This window comes from Cajanus cajan, chromosome 1 (assembly GCF_000230855.2).
Source record: "Cajanus cajan strain Asha chromosome 1, NIPB_CcT2T_4, whole genome shotgun sequence".
Taxonomy (NCBI): domain Eukaryota; kingdom Viridiplantae; phylum Streptophyta; class Magnoliopsida; order Fabales; family Fabaceae; genus Cajanus; species Cajanus cajan.
Window position 1 is genome coordinate 18,425,139 of NC_138517.1, and position 19,374 is coordinate 18,444,512.

Genomic DNA, 19,374 nt, shown 5'->3' on the forward strand with positions numbered 1-19,374 from the left:
TACGAACTCAAAGTGTGAAAAATTATTACTAAAAACTTCTTGACCATAATTACTTGAAAACTCTTTAAGAGTTCTACAAGGTTCATCATACTGTAAAAATCTACTGATCAAGAGAATTCTTCTGAAATACCTATTCGACCATTCAATCTGTATAAGGAGAAAGTGTTTCTCCTGTGTGTTTTTGAATCTCAACATAAGGAAAGATAATTCCAAGGTATTTGAGGACTCAAGTCTTATAAAGATTACAAGTATAGTGAAATCTCAAGTTGGAGATTGGACTGGACGTAAATAAGATTGATCGAACCCATATAAAAATAAGTTTGCAATTCCTCTTGCTCTTTTAATTATTTGTTTTTTTAATTGTATTTAAGAAGTGACAATTGTCATTTTCAACATATAGATTTTATCAAGAAAATTGAATTTATAAAAAAGTAGTTCTCAAAATTTAAAAGTAAAAATTACTTAGATAACTTAATTTACCCCCTCCCTCTCTTAAGTTATTTGAGGCAACTTCTCTAACAATTCTTATCTTATCATGTTATAAATTATAATATTTTTTTTCTTAACATGATACAATAATTTTATTTCTTTTATCTCATTCTATTGATTTAGTGTAATAAGCTTTATCTTAAAAGTAAAAGTATAAATAAAATTAAATTTAATTTGTATAATATAGTTAAAATTATAATTTTCTAATGTGTAAAATTTAAACAATTAAATTAAAATTTACTTTTTAAAAAATATATATGCAATTATAGCACAATAATAATTTTATTATTTGAACGTAATTCAATTATATCGTATACTACTAGTTTATAATATATAATAAAATACAAAATGATATGTTATCAAAGCATATCAAATATTATATAAATTATTCATCCTATATCATAACAAATGTTGTTCTAAATTATCTTATATAAATAAAACATTATTAAATAGATAAAATAAAATAATAATTTTATAAATTAATTTTATTAGAATTGGTATAAAACTCACTTTTTATATAATATTATTAGAGGTATAAATAAAAATAAACAATCAATATTATATTAAAAACTAATATAATATTTATTTGAAATTTTTTTAATACGACACTTAATTGTTATAAAAGAGGAAGTCAAATTTATCTTGTTTATCTTATTTTCATTTTCAATTAATCTTATCTTATTTTATCTTTACCGAGATTAAAAAAAATCATCGACAACTTGTGTTTAATGAGTGAACCAATAATATCGAGAAAATTATCTAATCGCAATAAATAATAAATAAAATGTTTTGTTCAACTTTCAACTACCCCTAATAATTATATGTCTAGATTATATAAACAAGTAATATTATTAAATATTTGCGTTTCTCGCGTGTGTATATACCATTAATGTCTAAAACTTTCACGGTCATCTTGGTCAACCAATTCTCTTCTCATTATTGATTAATTCTTTTTGGAATGACTGTAGATAATTTGATGAGTTGAAGTTATGATATGACATACGTGCTTACAAGTTGATGTAGTGATAATTAATTTAATGGATAATCTTAAATTTGATTCTTAAGTGTACAAATCTTGCAAGTCAATGACAATTTTACGAATGAGATTAACATTTAATTTAATAGACTAAAAATACTTATTATAGGGTAAAAATAAGACTTGTTTAATAATAAGTTGTAATTTCTTCCTACTAGATCAATTCTTATAGAGATAAATGATATTTTCAGTTAGGAATCAGTCCTTATATATAAAATATTTAACTGACAGTTTATAAAATCAAATTCTTTATAATAATTACTTTAAATGTTATAATTAAAATAATTTATAATTAATTGATATTTTAATGTGTAATGCATATGATGGTTATTTATTTTTTATAACTAAAATTTACAATAAATATTTTTTTTAAAAAGTAATGTTATAATTAAATTTCGTAATATTTATATTTTAATGTATAAAATTATATTTTAGATTTATGTTAAATAATTTATATTGTAATATTAAAAATTATCTATTGGTAGTTTTTTTGAAAACAAAAATATTGAAATAAAATATAGAAATAAAGATAAAATATGTATTGAAAGATATAAAATTAAAGAAATATATATGTAAAATCATTTGCATTAAATAAATTTTCTAAAAACAACCCTGTCAAAAAATATCTTCTAATAACACTTTTTTTCAATGTAATTATTTTAATTTTTATATAAAGAGAATTGAATGTGTAAAAAATCTTTATACTAAAAAGACATGAAAATTAAATTCGACTAAACTTACAATTTCCAATAAACTCTTGAGTCTTAGAGTCCATTTGATTATTTATTAAAGTACTATATAAGATAAATATAATTAATTTGTATTTAATTTTAAAAACACTATATATAAAACAAGACAAATTTGAAGAAGATAGAATAAAAAAAAATGTTACTCAATTTTTTTTATCTCATGCAAAATACTAAAAAGACAAAAAATTTCTTAAGTTGTTTACATTGTCACACCAAATATCGGATTACACATTCCGAAACACAAAAAAGAGAAGGAATAATAAGCCAATAACTTAGAAGGATTGAAAAACAAAATGTAAATTACTTCAAGAAAACTGTAACCTAAAGACTCCTATAATCTCTTACGTCAGGAGTTTGGACCAAGACAAGAGCAACACTATTGTGGTTTGGACTTTGGAGAGATTGAAATCGAAGTTTCGATTTACAAACCCACACAAGTTGTTTCATTTTCATTGTTGTCGGTAACGTTGGATGGAAGAAATCGATACTATAGATAGATTCGTCTTGAATATTTGAAATAAGGTGCATGAATTAATGTTGTTTTATAATTTTGATCATCGGATATAAATTTACGATATATTTAGATCAAATTATCCATATAAGTACTTTTAAATAAATAAAACTTAAAGACTCAAGCTTTTTAATGATTTAAAAGTAGCTTGTGTATTAACTAATTTATAAAAGTTTTTTATTTTAATTTTTTAAAAAACAAGTTAACATTTTAAAAAAAATTATATTATTAATGTGAAGTATTCAAAATTAATTGATGATCACCAATATCTATCAAGAAATCTAACTAATCATCTTTCAGAAGGTATGAGATTTCTCTTTTTAACCACATTTTTTTCCTTACATAAGACTAGAAATAAAAAACTTAACAAATTGTTTACATCTTTAACTTTAAATAATATAGTACATTAATTAAACTTTACAAATAATAAAAATTTATTAAAACTTTATAATATTGTTTATTACTATATGTTTATTGAGAATTTTTCATTTTTTTAATTTAAATATATTTTTAATAATTTTAGGCTGAAATATATAACAAATTTCCCTGACATTTGGGGTGTTAATATCTAAACCTACTGGGGCATGCAACTCCAGTGAAATTGATTGTGCCTGATCATTTTCTTCCATATACTGAGATTCTGATCGTGATGTTCTTTGGTTTCTTATATATACCCGTGTCTTAAAAGGAGCATGTGGCTGATCAGTCATTTATGCAGTGAGATTTTGAATCTCATTAATTATGTCTTTGCCATGAGTCTGTGAAGCTGAAACATGTTGAAACTTGATCTCACTCACTACAAGTGTTGGTGCCATATTATCTTGAGAAGTCACGGGACATGGCAGTGGTGCAGGTATTCAATTTTGTACAGGAGATTCTACATATTTTGACACAATTGATATTTTTGTTTCAATGATAACTCAACCGAATGGGTAAAGGTACTAGTAGTTAGGCATCTTACTCGTTACACTGTGTGGGTGAATTTTGTTCGGTAGATTCTTTATATTCTAACAATGTTTAATAAATTATGATTTCTAAATATTCTTTAATTATTAATTATAAGACTTGAATCACAAAGAGTAAAAATTATAATGGTTAGTGATTAACATGAAAATTGATAGAAAAAATTATATCAGAAAATACTAATAATAAGGAAAGTAAAGAGAAGAAAGAAAATTAAATATATTATTATACTAAAAGGAAAAAGAAAAAAAAAAGTGGTAAGAAAATATATACAAACATCTCTTGAAACCGGAAGTCATAAGTGAGTAGGCAGAATGGTATCTAGAGGTTTGTGTAAAGTGATTTTGATTCTTAACTCAGATCTGATTCAAGTATTTAAAGAAAAACTTACAATGATTATTCAATCCTAAACATGACACTATACAACCTTCGATAAACCATTAACAACTATTGCTAACTTCTCTAACTTCCTTTTCTTTCGAAAATTTCTTTTGATGATTATCCCCTCTAGGTCTTTCTCATTCAATCTCTAACCTTCAAGTATGCTGAAAATTTGCACATAGATGCCCCTAAAAAATATTTGTCTCAAATTGTTTGAGAACAACTAATTTTTATAACAAATTTCTTCATTCGTCTATTCCTTTGATTTAAACCTATTCTTCTCCCATACAAATTCTCAAAAAAAGTCTATGCGTTTAATGCCTTTCTAATGCCAAATCACATCAAATATCTCTTATCCCAACAAACAAGAATTTGGTGGTTGATATAACACTCTTATTCGTAAACTAAAATTATGAATAGTTTTAATAATTTGAAATTTTGATTTTTTTCAAATTTCAAATATACATTAAAATTTTCTTAAGCCCATCAAAAAAGCTCATTATTGTTTATATATATATATATATATATATATATATATATAGTTTCATCCATTACCTTTTTACTTTTTTTTGTTCATTAAACTCTTTCTCCTCTTTCTCAAGAGCACTCTAATGAAAAATCTTGGGAGAAACTAGATTGTTGTAACTTTTCCTTCAAGTTTTTTTTTAATCTTTTTGTTCTTGACATTACTCAAGCTTCTTCAAAGTCTCCAATGGGGGAGGAAACCTCTAAAAATCACATTCAATGGTGAAAGATGTGAGACCCTACCCTTAGCTGACCACACTCCCCCTCCCAACTCCCACACTAACTCTCCCTTTCACTCTCTTTTCTCCATCTATTCTCATTTTGGCTGATTTCACTTTGGATTCTTGGATTCAAGGTGGTGGCGTGGAGTGATTAAGGTTGCTAGCTGAACATTTGGGGGTTCCTCTTTTTCTCCGACTATTCTCTCTTCTCCGTTCCTCAATCGTCTCTTCCCGGAAGCTCGGATTTCTTCACCGAGGTAAGGGAAGTTAGTATTTTACTGTGTTTTGGCTGGAAAGCGGGTTTAGGGACTCTTTTGGCTGTTGGGGTTTTTCTGTGTATGGCTGAGCTGCTGAAAATTTGGGGTTTTTTTTGGGGGTTTTGGGGTTTTAAGTCAAAGTTAGGATTTTTGCTTGAATTGTTGTTGCATGCACAAAAAGCTGATACTTTCGAACTCCTTGGTGAAAATGTGACACTATGAATCGTTTGCATGTGGTTTTTCTGTTAAGATTTGCAGATTTTGAGCAATTTTCGATCTTGGGGAGAGTTACTGATGAGTTCGCGCTGGGCGCTGTTCTTCACGCCGGGCGCGCGACCACCAGGAGACTCTGTTTAGGCAAGCCGCCGGGCGCAAGGCTGTGTGCGCTGGGCAAGCTTGCAAAATGGGAGTCTCTGGTTGGCCCGCGCCGGGCGTGACTCGAGCTGTGCTGGGCGCGATATCAAGAGTAACATATTTTGGGATAATTGGTGCCGCGCTAGGCGCGCGTTTGGACTCGCTAGGCGCGGAGGCTTCTTAGGAGCCTCTGCCAAGAGCACGCCAGGCGCAATACGAATTGCGCCGGGCGTGAGACCTTGGTAGGTCTCTATTTTCCCCATGCTGGGTGCGGGTTAGGCCCCGCTGGGCGCACGAGACTCCTTGAGTCTCTGCCAGGCAGGCGCTGGGCGCAATTTGGAATTGCGCCAAGCGCGGGAAAGCCTTGGTGCTCTCGGGTTGAGTCTCGCTGGGCGTGAGTACTCCTGCACTGGGCGCTCTGGTCCTGGTGCTCTCGGGTTAAGCCGCGCTGGCGTGACCTCAAGTGCGCCGGGCGCGCAAGGAGATGATGACCTATATGATGTTGGCTGTTGAATTGTACCGAGATTGTTAATCAATGATGTTATATGCTGAACCAAGTTGTATTTGATGAATATGCAGTGATGACTAGGGTATAAAGCTGAGATAAATACGTTAGATGTATTAGAGGTGTATTGTTGAGTTGGAATCAATGGATAAATAAGTGAAATTTTATAGTATAGCAGAATTATAGACTGTTGGGATGAATGATAGAAAATAATAATTGTATTGAATTGCTGTGATGTGTTACGTTGTGCTGTGCTGTGCTGTGCTGTGTTGTGCTGAGTAGTGTGATATTATAGCCGCTAAGTCGGTGCTGTTGTTAGCCACACAGGTGGTGCTGATTCTAACCGCTAAGGCGGTGCTGTTGTTGCCGCTTTGCGGTGCCGTTATAGCCACTTGAGTGGTGCTGTTGTTGCTGCTTAGCAGTGATGATATTGCCGCATTGCGGTGCTGATATCGTTGAGTGGTATAAGTTGTACAAGTGTGCTGATAATTGTATCTGTTGTTATTTGTATTGATACATATATATTTGTATGTTGAATTTTAATTACACTAGCTTACCCTTTTGTTGTCTCCATGATGTTGGACTGCAATGATCATACTATGTATGGGAGCAGAGCAGGTGATAGACTATGGCCAAGACCAAGGAATCCAAGAGGTGATATCATAAAAGAACCAAGAGGAATGGGATGATCTTCAAGACCTTTTCATATGTTTTGTACATAGTTTCTTTTGTATAGGTTATTTTTACCTTTGTATTTGTAAGGCACTTTATTTCCCTTTTTAGTAGCTATTGTATATTGATTCTAGGGTAGGTTACTTGGACACTTTGACTCCATTTAACCTAACCTAGAAATACATTCTTTTCTTAGTTTTCTAGTAGGAGTGGCATTAGCAAATTAGAGAGTGTCCTTAGTAAGCTAGAGAGTGCTCCTAGAAATTTAGCCAAAGGTGGTCCTAGGCTAAATTTTTCATATTGGACTCATTTTACTCTAATTTTTCATAGATTTGATTTAGCTAGGTTCCATTCCCATTGAATGAACCTAACTAAACCAAATTAACCATTTTCAAATCAAAAGGAGTAAATTAATTCCAAGAAGCCGCCCACCTTAGAAGTGTGTTCACACTTGTGTTCACACTTGGACGAAATTCATGGAGTTTCTTAAGCTTGGAAGCTTGAAGCACAAGCTTCTCCTTGGCTAGCTTACCAAGCAAGCCAAGTGAGAAGCTTGCTCTCCAAGCCTCTTGACCTTGGACGGTTTATCTAGACTCAACCATGGTTCCTAGTGAACCATGGTCAAGACTAGCTTGCTCTCTAAGTTTCCTACTCCTATAAACTTGTAATTCTTTGATTGTAAAACACTTTTGACCAATTTGAGAAATGAAATTTGAATTTTCTCTCTAAATCAAGAGTCACAAAAACCGAAGAAAACTTTCTCTCCTAAGTTCTCTCCAAAGGTGCTTCAACCTTACCTTGGTTCCTTAAGCTTCTACCTCAAGCTAAGGAGTAACCGAGCCACTTCAAGGCTTCTTCTCCATTGAAGAACACTTCAAGGAGCTTCAAAGAGTCATTGGAGTCTTAACCTCAATAGCATTCACGGTCCTAAGCATGGAGCAAGTGAAGGAATCATCAATCTCCTCACCTAGTTCCATCATTTTTGGTATCTAGAGCCTAGTGCTCTTGAGGTTTTTGTTTCTAACTTTTCCTTCTTGAATCCGTGTTGTCTAATCTTCCTTTTCTATGTCTTAATGTGTGTTTGTTGTATGGATCTAATTTTGTTCATATCTTGATGGATCCTTATGTCACATGTGAAGTAATTGATTCATGATTTTTGCTTGTTCCTAATTCCTTGAATCAATTCGGTTTGTGCTTTAGGTTCTTGTACTTGTGCTTTTGATTTTTGTTTGAGTCTTCTCTATTCCTATAACATGAGTCCGTGATTGGACATTGATATTGTTTAGTGTATGTTTTTGTTTTTGAATCATATGTTTTGTCTAGAGTCATGTGTAGTCCTTTGAATGTCATTGATTCCTAGACTAGCTTGTTTTGACCTAGTTTTTGTGTTGAGTTGTTGAGTCCGAATTTGTGTGTCTTTTTCTTATTAAATCTGAACCTTACTATATGTGCTTTTGATTTACATAATTGAGTTCTTAATTTGCTATTAGTTCTAGCAAATTTCCTAGAGTTAGGTTTCCTTTATGTCATATTAAAAGTTTTGTCAAAAAAATTCATAAACACTAATTCCTCTTAGGTTTTCCTTGAGTATGTTGTGTGGCTGAAACTTATTGAAATTTTTTGAACATTAAAACAGAACCAAAACAGAGGTGTGAGTGTCTTAAATGCATTAGAAAAACAAGGGAAAGAGTGCTTAAAAATTTGACAAAAAAAAAATAGTACAAAATTGTGTAGCACTAGTTGAAAATTACATGTGAACACCTCTTGTTTTGTGTCAAAATTTGCTGCAGTTTTTCTACCTTAAAACCGAGACTCCTAAGTGATAAAAAGGCATTTAAAACTCCTGAACATTGAAAGAAAAATAAGAGAAAAATATTTTGCTAAAAAGAAAAGAAAGAAAAAGCAAAAGAAAAAGCCAAAAGGAGTGAAAATTTTGCTTAAAATTGCTCTCAGTTTTGATGAATTTTTGCTTACATTTTTAGTTGGTCCAGCCACCTATTTGTGTATTGTTTTTGTTCATAATCTTAGCTTTTAATTTTGTAATCCATTCTAGTGCCTTTCCTAGGTTACTCTTGTGTATGCTAGCTTCCAAATTTGCCTTAATTTTTGCTTGTCAATTTGTGGAACTCTTTCTAGTCTTGTCTCATTTTCTTCTACCACTTGGTGTAGCCATTTTAAATTGTTCATTTTCAGTTTTAGCACTAATATTCTAGTCTTGAAGGTGGTTGAGTGCTTCTTAAAAGGTGTAGGAGGCCAAGGCAAGGGATATCTACTTGAAGGCTTTGGTGGTTGCTTAGGGAGTTTGTTCTCTCTTGGTGGCAAGGTTCTTGAATACACCTAGAAGTGACTAACCTCAAGGTTACTTCTAAAAAGAGGAGTGAAACACCTTGTGAGGCTGCAGTTGGTGGCTGAATTGGAGCAAGAAGGAGTGAAGCTAATTGTGAAAATTTTTGTGAAAATTTAGAACTAAATTTAGTGACGGAAATTTTGGTTGCTAAAACTAGTTTTTCCTTACAAAATCCGTCTCTAAATTTGTTCTAAATTAGTGGCTATTTGTTTTCCTTGAAATTAAGTGCAGCCACTAATTTCATTTGAGATTAAATTTACATTTCATTTGGAGTGTGAATTTACATTTCATTTGAAACAAATTTGAATTTCATTTTGACTTGTAATTTTTTGCTTTCTAAATTTTTGTACAAGGCCTTTATTAAGGAGTGTCTTGGAGTGCCTTTGGTGTATCTCCATCTCTCCTTAAGAACTCTTATAGTCATTCATGTGTAGTACTTGTGAGAGTGGTCCTTGAAGGTCTTTGGTGCTTTCAAGCTCTCACTTAGGTTTACTTGCCTTTAAACGTCTAGTTTATGTTTTCTTGTCTTTAAGTTTTCAAGCAACTTATGTTTTAAGCAATTTATGTTTTCAGTCATTTAAGTTTTCAAGCAATTTATGTTTTCATGCTCTTTATGTTTTCAAGCATTTTATAAATTGTACACATAGGCACTTGCTTGTTATTTTTCTTTAAGAAAAGTTCTTTGTGAAAATTGTTTTGTGCAAGACAAAAGTACAAGGGGGTTTAGAGATTTTTACTTGAAGAGGCTTGGTTATTAAGTGGCTCTTTAGTAGCTCACCTCCCTCCAAAGTTCAATTTGTACTCTTAGACCTCTAAGTGCCAAGTCTAAAGCACTCCAAAACCTTATTTTTATAAAAACTATTTTTGTGTGGAAAATATCTCTTGAATTAAAATGTCTCAAAATTCCTCCAATAGTGAAAGTGATGGCTCTCCAAAAAGTCTTTCTTATATCACTAAAGAGCTCAAATCACTTAAACTATGGAAAAAGCAAGAACCCATTGAAAGAGAGAAGGAAAGAATTGAAAGAGAAGGACATCTTGCTTATCTTGAGGAAGAGTTGAGAATTTTAAAGCAAGAGGAAGAAAAATTGAAAGAAGATATGAGAAAACATAGGAAAAAGAGTAGGAGTTCACATTCACAATACACATCTCCTAATGAAAGCCTTAATGTAGGTAACCATTATCAACCTCCCCCAAGAAGAACTATTAAAACTAGGGAATCCAAGGTGGATCTCCCTCAATTTTTTGGGAAGGATGATGTGGAGGCCTACCTTGATTGGGAGATGAAGGTAGAACAACTCTTTGCTTGCCATAGGGTAAGTGAAGAAAGAAAAGTCCCTCTTGCAACCCTTAGCTTTCAAGGGCATGTAATGTATTGGTGGACCTCTTTGGAAAGAGAAAGACGTCTCCACAATGATCCACCTATCCAATATTGAAATGATCTTAGGAGTGCATTGAGGAGGAGACACATTCCCTCTTACTATGGTAGGGAGCTTATGAATAAGCTCCAAAGGCTTCAACAAAGAGATATGTCTGTAGAACTCTATAGACAACAAATGGAGCTTTTAATGATGAGGGCATGCATAAGAGAAGAGGAAGCCACTACAGTAGCCAGATTCTTAAGTGGTCTTAACTTAGAGATTAGAGACCAAGTGGAGCTACTACCCTACAGGGACCTAAATGACTTGGTCCAACTTTGTGTAAGGGTAGAACAACAAATGTTGAGAAAATCTTCTAAAAGAGAAAGCTCCCACTCTAGATCTCTTAGGAAAGACTACTTGGAGGAAGAAAAACCTTTTGAAAAGAAAATTATTTCAGAACCCTCCAAAGAATTGGCTAAAAGGAAAGAGAAAAATAAAGATAAGGATAGAGATCTCATCACTCCACACACTAGCACAAAGACTAGTGATATTAAATGTTTCAAGTGTCTAGGGAGAGGTCACATTGCTTCTCAATGTCCTACAAAGAAAGTTATGATCTTAAGGGGGCATGACACTTATAGTAGTCAAGAAGAGACTACTACCTCCTCTTCTAGTGAGAGTGAGGTTGAAACAAAGCTTCAGAGGTCCAAAGTGGAGCCAATTTATCCTTATGAAGGAGAGCTTCTAATGCTTAGGAGATTCCTTCATAATCAACCTAGTGGTACCCTATCACAACGAGAGAACATCTTTCATACAAGATGTAATGTTTTAAATAATGCTTGTTCTCTCATTGTTGATAGTGGTTCATGGTGCAACTGTTGTAGCACTAGGTTGGTTAAAAAGTTGAGTCTAATTACTATGCCACATCCTCAACCTTATCATTTGCAATGGCTTAATAAGGATGGTGACATAGTAGTTAACCAACAAGTGAAGGTCAAGTTTTCCATTGGGAAGTATGAGGACCAAGTTTTATGTGATATAGTACCAATGGAAGCTTGTCATATTTTGTTAGGAAGACCATGGCAATTTGAAAAGAAAACAGTACATGATGGTCTTACTAATGAAATTACCTTCACTCATAAGGAAAAGAAATTTGTGTTTTATCCTCTCTCACCTCAACAAGTGGCTGAGGATCAAACACAAATGAAAATAAAAAGAAAAAGTGAGAAAGTAGGGAAGAGTAAAGAGGAAGAAATATCCTCTAAGGGAGTTATGTCTAAAGAGAATTACTTTGTCAATAAAGAACCTATGAAAACTATTCTCTTTATTCATAAAGACCTTAACTCTTACTCTCACGCTGCCACTAGTCTTGAAGAAGAGATTCACAAATCCATTATTTTTAAAGAAAAAGAATCTCAACTTCAAGATTTTGTGAAGGAGAAGTGGACTTCTTTTAGTTCTACTTCTCATGCTACTTCCTTGGTGGTGCCCAAGGTAGATAGTCTTCCTACCTTAGTTGTGTCAATAATGCACCCAATTTATGGAATATATTATTTGTTGGATATAAAATCTGAATCTTCAAGGTTCCTTGTGACAAATTCTTTTCATAACTATCCAACAAATAATATAATCCAAAATTATTTAGGGAATTTCTTAGTAGTATTTTCCTTATTTTTTAGGAAAAGCCTAGCTTACCACATAGGGTACTTTAGGCAAGATATTTTAGTTTTTAGGATTAAGTCTTTAGTGTGCTATAGTTTTAGCTTTAGCACATTTTTAGGATTTAGAAATATACCTAGTCTATGTTTAGGAGAAGATCCTATTCATTATATTAGTAGGTCTAGTATCATAAATTTCTTTAGGTTTCATGAAAGGATTCCTTCTAGGATATTCCTTTCACATTTATTTGTTGAAAATATCACTTCTGATGAATTTCATTATATATTTGTAGGTATGGCCAATAATCATGAGGACCCTCGAGATTTGAGGTCAAATCCTTTTCAAGAGGGAGGGGATGATAGACTATGGCCAAGGCCAAGGAATCCAAGAGGTGATATCATAAAAGAACCAAGAGGAATGGGATGATCTTCAAGACCTTTTCATATGTTTTGTACATAGTTTCTTTTGTATAGGTTATTTTTGCCTTTGTATTTGTAAGGCACTTTATTTCCCTTTTTAGTAGCTATTGTATATTGATTCTAGGGTAGGTTACTTGGACACTTTGACTCCATTTAACCTAACCTAGAAATACATTCTTTTCTTAGTTTTCTAGTAGGAGTGGCATTAGCAAATTAGAGAGTGTCCTTAGTAAGCTAGAGAGTGCTCCTAGCAATTTAGCCAAAGGTGGTCCTAGGCTAAATTTTTCATATTGGACTCATTTTACTCCTAATTTTTCATAGATTTGATTTAGCTAGGTTCCATTCCCATTGAATGAACCTAACTAAACCAAATTAACCATTTTCAAATCAAAAGGAGTAAATTAATTCCAAGAAGCCGCCCACCTTAGAAGTGTGTTCACACTTGTGTTCACACTTGTGTGAACACTTGTGTTCACACTTGGACGAAATTCATGGAGTTTCTTAAGCTTGGAAGCTTGAAGCACAAGCTTCTCCTTGGCTAGCTTACCAAGCAAGCCAAGTGAGAAGCTTGCTCTCCAAGCCTCTTGACCTTGGACGGTTTATCTAGACTCAACCATGGTTCGTAGTGAACCATGGTCAAGACTAGCTTGCTCTCTAAGTTTCCTACTCCTATAAACTTGTAATTCTTTGATTGTAAAACACTTTTGACCAATTTGAGAAATGAAATCTGAATTTTCTCTCTAAATCAAGAGTCACAAAAACCGAAGAAAACTTTCTCTCCTAAGTTCTCTCCAAAGGTGCTTCAACCTTACCTTGGTTCCTTAAGCTTCTACCTCAAGCTAAGGAGTAACCGAGCCACTTCAAGGCTTCTTCTCCATTGAAGAACACTTCAAGGAGCTTCAAAGAGTCATTGGAGTCTTAACCTCAATAGCATTCACGGTCCTAAGCATGGAGCAAGTGAAGGAATCATCAATCTCCTCACCTAGTTCCATCAGCAGGGATAGGTGGGCGTCTGATAATGAGTCTTCGGCGGATCAGTAGAGCTGATCGCTTTTATGATTTTTGATGTGTAGCTACTTGGGATAGTAGCATTTGATTGTACTTTCTTTTGTACACTCTAACTCTAGTTGGATTGGAACTCTGTATATATTTATATTCTAGACCCTATAATTATATACTCGTTCTATTCTGTCTAGTGTTTCCGGTGTGCGGTGGTTGGAAGTGTAGTGGTCAGCCGGGTCGTTACACTTTAGTGGTATCAGAGCAGGTCGAGTCTAGTGGACACTCTTTGGGGGTGGTCCCTTTAGGCTTTTTGGTTGTGTTAACTCTGTGCTGTATTGTTTTGCTGTGATGTTTGCTGTGCTGAAATTGTTGTGATGATTTGTTGTGCTATTGATTGTTGTGTGATTTAGTTATTGTTTACTAAAGATGCTGTTACTTTTGTAGACGATGACTAGGACCAATGAGAAGATAGCTCGTGCCATAGAGATGATGGCCATGGCTATGCAACAGCAAAATGCCTATTTTGCTAGGATGGAGGCTGAGAGAGCTACAGCTGGTGCAACAAGACCTACACAGGAGAGTCGGGACCTTGCTGAGTTCCGGAAGTGTAATCCTCCACAGTTTGCAGGAGATGCGGATCCAGAGGTAGCTGACCGCTGGATCCGTGAGCTAGAGAAGATCTTTACAGTACTGGGATGTCCTCCAGAGAGGAGGTTAGCATATGTTGTGTACATGCTTGTTGGAGAGGCTGAACATTGGTGGAGAGGCACCTATCAAATGCTTGCTGCTAGAGGAGTTACAGTTGACTGGGAATGCTTCAGGACGGTGTTCATGGAGAAGTATTTCCCGGAGAGCGTGAGGCACGCTAAGGAGGCTGAGTTTATGAGGTTACATCAGGGAGGGATGACGGTTTCTGAGTATGCGATGAAATTTGAGCACCTGGCTCGTTTTTATTCGCAAGGTATAACTGAGGCCTGGAAATGCAGGAAATTTGCTGATGGGTTGAGATATGAGTTGAGGAGAGTGGTGGTGCCTATGGCCATCACTGAGTTCCTGGCCTTAGTGGAGAAGGCGAAGTGGTGGAGCGGTTGAAAGGTGGTAACCGTGCTGTGAGGACTGTTGGGGGGCCATCTGGGTCCAAGAAGGGTGAGAGTCAGAGGAAGCCGTATGACAGGCCCTAGTCTCAGCAAGGGGGTTCTATTGCTCGGCAATCTTCCAGTGCTGCTAGTGGAGGTAGACAGAGTGGAGGTGCCACTCTGAGATGTTTCAAGTGTGCTGGGCCTCACTTTGTCAGGGACTGCCCACACACAGAGAGTCATTGCTTTAGATGTCATCAGATGGGCCACGAGTCAGCCAACTGCTCTGCTAGGGGCAGACCCGAGAGGAGTACTCCGAGGGGTGATGTGCAGAGAGCTGATACTCAGAGGAGTAGCACACAAAGAGCTGATACTCAGAGGGGTGACAGACCCACTACGGCTGGTAGAGTATTTGCCTTGACAGGTGCTGAGGCTTCGACTTCTTCCGATCTTGTGAAGGGGAAGGGCAAAGCTACTGGTAAGGATGTGATGATTCTCTTTGACTCTGGTGCTTCCCATTCCTTTATATCCTATGCATGTGCTGCTGTGTTGGGTGTACCTGTGTGTGATTTGGGGTTGAGACTGCTAGTGTCTACGCCCGCTTCTACTTCTGTGATTGCTTCGGAATTGTGTGTGGGTTGCCCGGTTGTGGTGAATGAGAAGAAGTATAAGGTGAACCTGATTTGTTTACCTTTGGTGGATATTGACATAATCTTGGGAATGGATTGGTTGTCTGCCAATCGCATTCTAATAGATTGTGCCAATAGGCGGTTGATCTTTCCTCAAGAGGAAAGTGAGTTGTTGATCTCAGCTGGCCGGGCTGAGTCATTATTGAGAGATGGAGCAGAGTGCTGTCTTCTGCTTGCTGCTATGAGTATGGAGACCGAGAGGGTCTTAGTTGATATCAATGTGGTGAGGGAGTATGCCGAGGTGTTCCCTGATGAGGTGCCTGGATTGCCTCCTGTTAGGGAGATGGAGTTCAGCATTGACTTGGTTCCAGGTGCGGGACCAATGTCAGTGGCTCCCTATAGGATGGCCCCTACTGAGCTGGTTGAACTGAAGGGTCAATTGGAGGACTTGTTGGAAAAGCAGTTGGTGCGGCCGAGTGTTTCGCCGTGGGGTGCTCCTGTGTTGTTGGTAAAGAAGAAGGATGGGGGTAGTCGACTGTGTGTCGATTACCGGCAGCTGAACAAATTGACCAATAAGAACAAATATCCACTTCCCCGGATAGATGACTTAATGGATCAGTTGAGGGGCGAGTCGGTGTTTTCTAAGATTGACTTGAGGTCAGGATATCACCAGATTAGGGTGAGGGAGAGTGACATACCGAAGACTGCTTTCAGGACTAGGTATGGCCACTATGAATATGTTGTGATGCCGTTCGGTGTGACCAACGCCCCCGCAGTGTTCATGGACTACATGAACAAGATCTTCCAGCCGTTTTTAGATAAATTCATGGTAGTGTTTATTGATGATATCTTGATCTATTCGAGAACCCCGGAGGAGCATGGAGAGCACTTGAGGACAGTATTGGAGATTTTGAAAGCGAAGCAGCTGTATGCTAAGCTTTCGAAGTGTGAGTTCTGGTTGGATGAGGTGAAGTTCTTGGGCCAGGTGATTTCAGCCGAGGGGATTGCTGTTGATCCAGCTAAGGTGGAGTCGGTGTTGCAGTGGGAGCGCCCGAGGACTGTTATGGATATTCGGAGCTTCGTGGGCTTAGCGGGTTACTATCGGAGGTTCATTGAAGGATTCTCTAAGATAGTAGCGCCTCTGACCCAATTGACTAGGAAGGAGCAGCCATTCATTTGGACAGATGCCTGTGAGCAGAGCTTTGTTGAGCTGAAGAGGAGGTTAACTACTTCTCCTGTGCTGGTGTTGCCGGATTCTGGTGAGCTGTTTGACGTGTATTGTGATGCTTCTCATCAGGGTCTGGGGTGTGTGCTGATGCAAAATAGGAGAGTGGTGGCATATGTTTCAAGGCAACTGAAGACTCATGAGAAGAACTATCCCACTCATGATTTGGAGTTAGCAGCTGTGGTGTTTGCCTTGAAGATCTGGAGGCATTACTTATATGGTGCCCGGTTCAGCGTCTTCAGTGATCACAAGAGTTTGAAGTACTTGTTTGATCAAAAGGAGCTGAACATGAGGCAGAGGCGGTGGATGGAGTTTCTGAAGGATTATGATTTTCAGTTGATGTATCATCCGGGCAAGGCCAATGTGGTGGCAGATGCGCTGAGTAGGAAATTCATACACATGTTGAGTATGATGCTTAGAGAGCTGGAGCTGGTTGAGGAGTTCAGAGATTTGAATCTCTGTGTGGAGTTAGCTCAGGATCACATTAGTTGTGGGGCAGTTACCATAACTAATGAGTTCTTGAGGCAGGTTGGACTCAAGCAGTTGCAGGATAAGGAGTTGGTGAGACTTCTTGGTTTGCTGGGTACCGAGAAAGCTGCTGGTTTTGAACTGGGGGAAGATGGGATCTTGAGGTTCAGAGGTAGGATTTGCCTACCTCAGGATGCTGAGCCGAGGAAAGATGTATTGGAAGAAGGCCACAAGAGTAGACTTAGCATACACCCGGGTATGACTAAGATGTACCAAGACCTCAGGAAAAATTTCTGGTGGTCTGGTATGAAGAGGAAGATCACTGAGTATGTGGAGGCCTGCCTGACCTGTCAGAAGGCAAAGGTTGAACATCAAAAGCCGAGTGGGTTGATGCAACAGATAGAGATTCCAGAATGGAAGTGGGATAGTATCACTATGGATTTTGTTGTTGGGTTGCCTAGGTCAGCTAGGAATAGTGATGCTATCTGGGTAATTGTTGATCGGTTGACCAAGTGTGCACATTTCTTGCCTGTCAACATCAAGTGGTCCTTGGAGAAGCTGACTCAGTTGTATGTAAAGGAGATAGTACGATTGCACGGGGTGCCTTCTAGTATTATCTCCGACCGAGATCCAAGGTTCAGTTCCCGATTTTGGCAGAGTCTACATCAGGCCCTAGGCACGAAGCTGAAGCTGAGTTCTGCTTATCATCCACAGACGGATGGTCAGTTAGAGAGGACAATCCAGTCCTTGGAGGATCTGCTGAGGGCCTGTGTGTTAGACCATTTGGGTAGCTGGGAGGAGGTCTTACCACTGGTGGAGTTTACTTATAACAACAACTTTCATGCTAGCATTGGGATGGCACCATATGAAGCCTTGTACGGCAGAAGATGTAGGACTCCTCTGTGCTAGTATCAGGATGGTGAGTCTGTGGTTGTAGGACCGGAGCTAATCCTACAGACTATTGAAAAGGTGAAGATGATCCAGGAGAAGATGAAGACTGCTTAGAGTAGGCAGAAATCTTATGCTGACAGGAGGCGTAAGCCTTTGGAGTTTGCCGAAGGGGAGCATGTATTTCTAAAAGTGATTCCGACCTCGGGTGTGGGAAGAGCGCTGAAGGCTCGGAAGTTAACACGGAGATTTGTGGGTCCCTATCATATCATACAGCGTGTAGGTCCAGTTGCTTATCGGTTGGCTTTGCCACCGTCTCTTTCAAACCTACACGATGTGTTTCATGTATCCCAGTTGAGGAAGTATGTGCATGATCCGAGTCATGTGGTGGAGCTGGATGATGTACAAGTGAAGCCGAACCTGACTTTTGAGAAGTTGCCAGTAGCTGTGGTGGATCATAAGCTGAAGGAGCTGAGGGGCAAGTCCATTGCCCTGGTGAAAGTATTGTGGGATACAGCTACTGGTGAGGCTACTTGGGAGGTTAAGCAGCAGTGCCGGGAGCGTTACCCGTTTCTATTCCCAAGTCTTTTTTCGGGGACGAAAACTCTTGTTGTTGGGGAGATTGTGAGACCCTACCCTTAGCTGACCACACTCCCCCTCCCAACTCCCACACTAACTCTCCCTTTCACTCTCTTTTCTCCCTCTATTCTCATTTTGGCTGATTTCACTTTGGTTTCTTGGATTCAAGGTGGTGGCGTGGAGTGATTAAGGTTGCTAGCTGAACATTTGGGGGTTCCTCTTTTTCTCTGACTATTCTCTCTTCTCCGTTCCTCAATCGTCTCTTCCCGGAAGCTCGAATTTCTTCACCGAGGTAAGGGAAGTTAGTATTTTGCTGTGTTTTGGCTGGAAAGCGAGTTTAGGGACTCTTTTGGCTATTGGGGTTTTTCTGTGTATGGCTGAGCTGCTGAAAATTTGGGGTTTTTTTGGGGGTTTTGGGGTTTTAAGTCAAAGTTGGGATTTTTTCTTGAATTGTTGTTGCATGCACAAAAAGCTTATACTTTCGAACTCCTTGGTGAAAATGTGACACTATGAACCGTTTGCATGTGGTTTTTTGTTAAGATTTTCAGGTTTTGAGCAATTTTCGAACATCGGGAGAGTTACTGATGAGTTCGCGCTAGGCGCTGTTCTTCGCGTCTGGCGCGCGACCATCAGGAGACTCTGTTTAGGCAAGCCGCCGGGCGCAAGGCTGTGTGCGCTGGGCGAGCTTGCAAAATGGGAGTCTCTGGTTGGCCCGCGCCGGGCGTGACTCGAGCTGCGCTGGGCGCGATATCAAGAGTAACATATTTTGGGATAATTGGTGCCGCGCTAGGCCGTTTGGACTCGCTGGGTGCGGAGGCTTCCTGGGAGTCTCTGCCAAGAGCACGCCGGGCGCAATACGAATTGCGCCGGGCGTGAGACCTTGGTAGGTCTCTGTTTTCCCCACGCTGGGCGCGGGCTAGGCCCCGCTGGGCTCAAGAGACTCCTTGAGTCTCTGCCAGGCAGGCCCTGGGCGCAATTTGGAATTGTGTCAGGCACTGGTGCTCTCGGGTTAAGCCGCGTTGGGCGCGACCTCGAGTGCGCCGGGCGCGCAAGGAGATG

The 19,374-nt window shown here is 37.7% G+C and overlaps 1 long non-coding RNA gene across 1 annotated transcript; it reads left to right on the forward strand.

The window, feature by feature from the left end:
* Positions 1-3,322: 3,322 nt before the first annotated feature.
* LOC145958654 (uncharacterized) lies at positions 3,323-8,114 on the forward strand. Its single transcript, XR_014434359.1, has 3 exons — positions 3,323-3,638; positions 5,010-5,132; positions 6,605-8,114. It is a non-coding gene; the product is annotated as an uncharacterized LOC145958654 (long non-coding RNA).
* Positions 8,115-19,374: the final 11,260 nt, after the last annotated feature.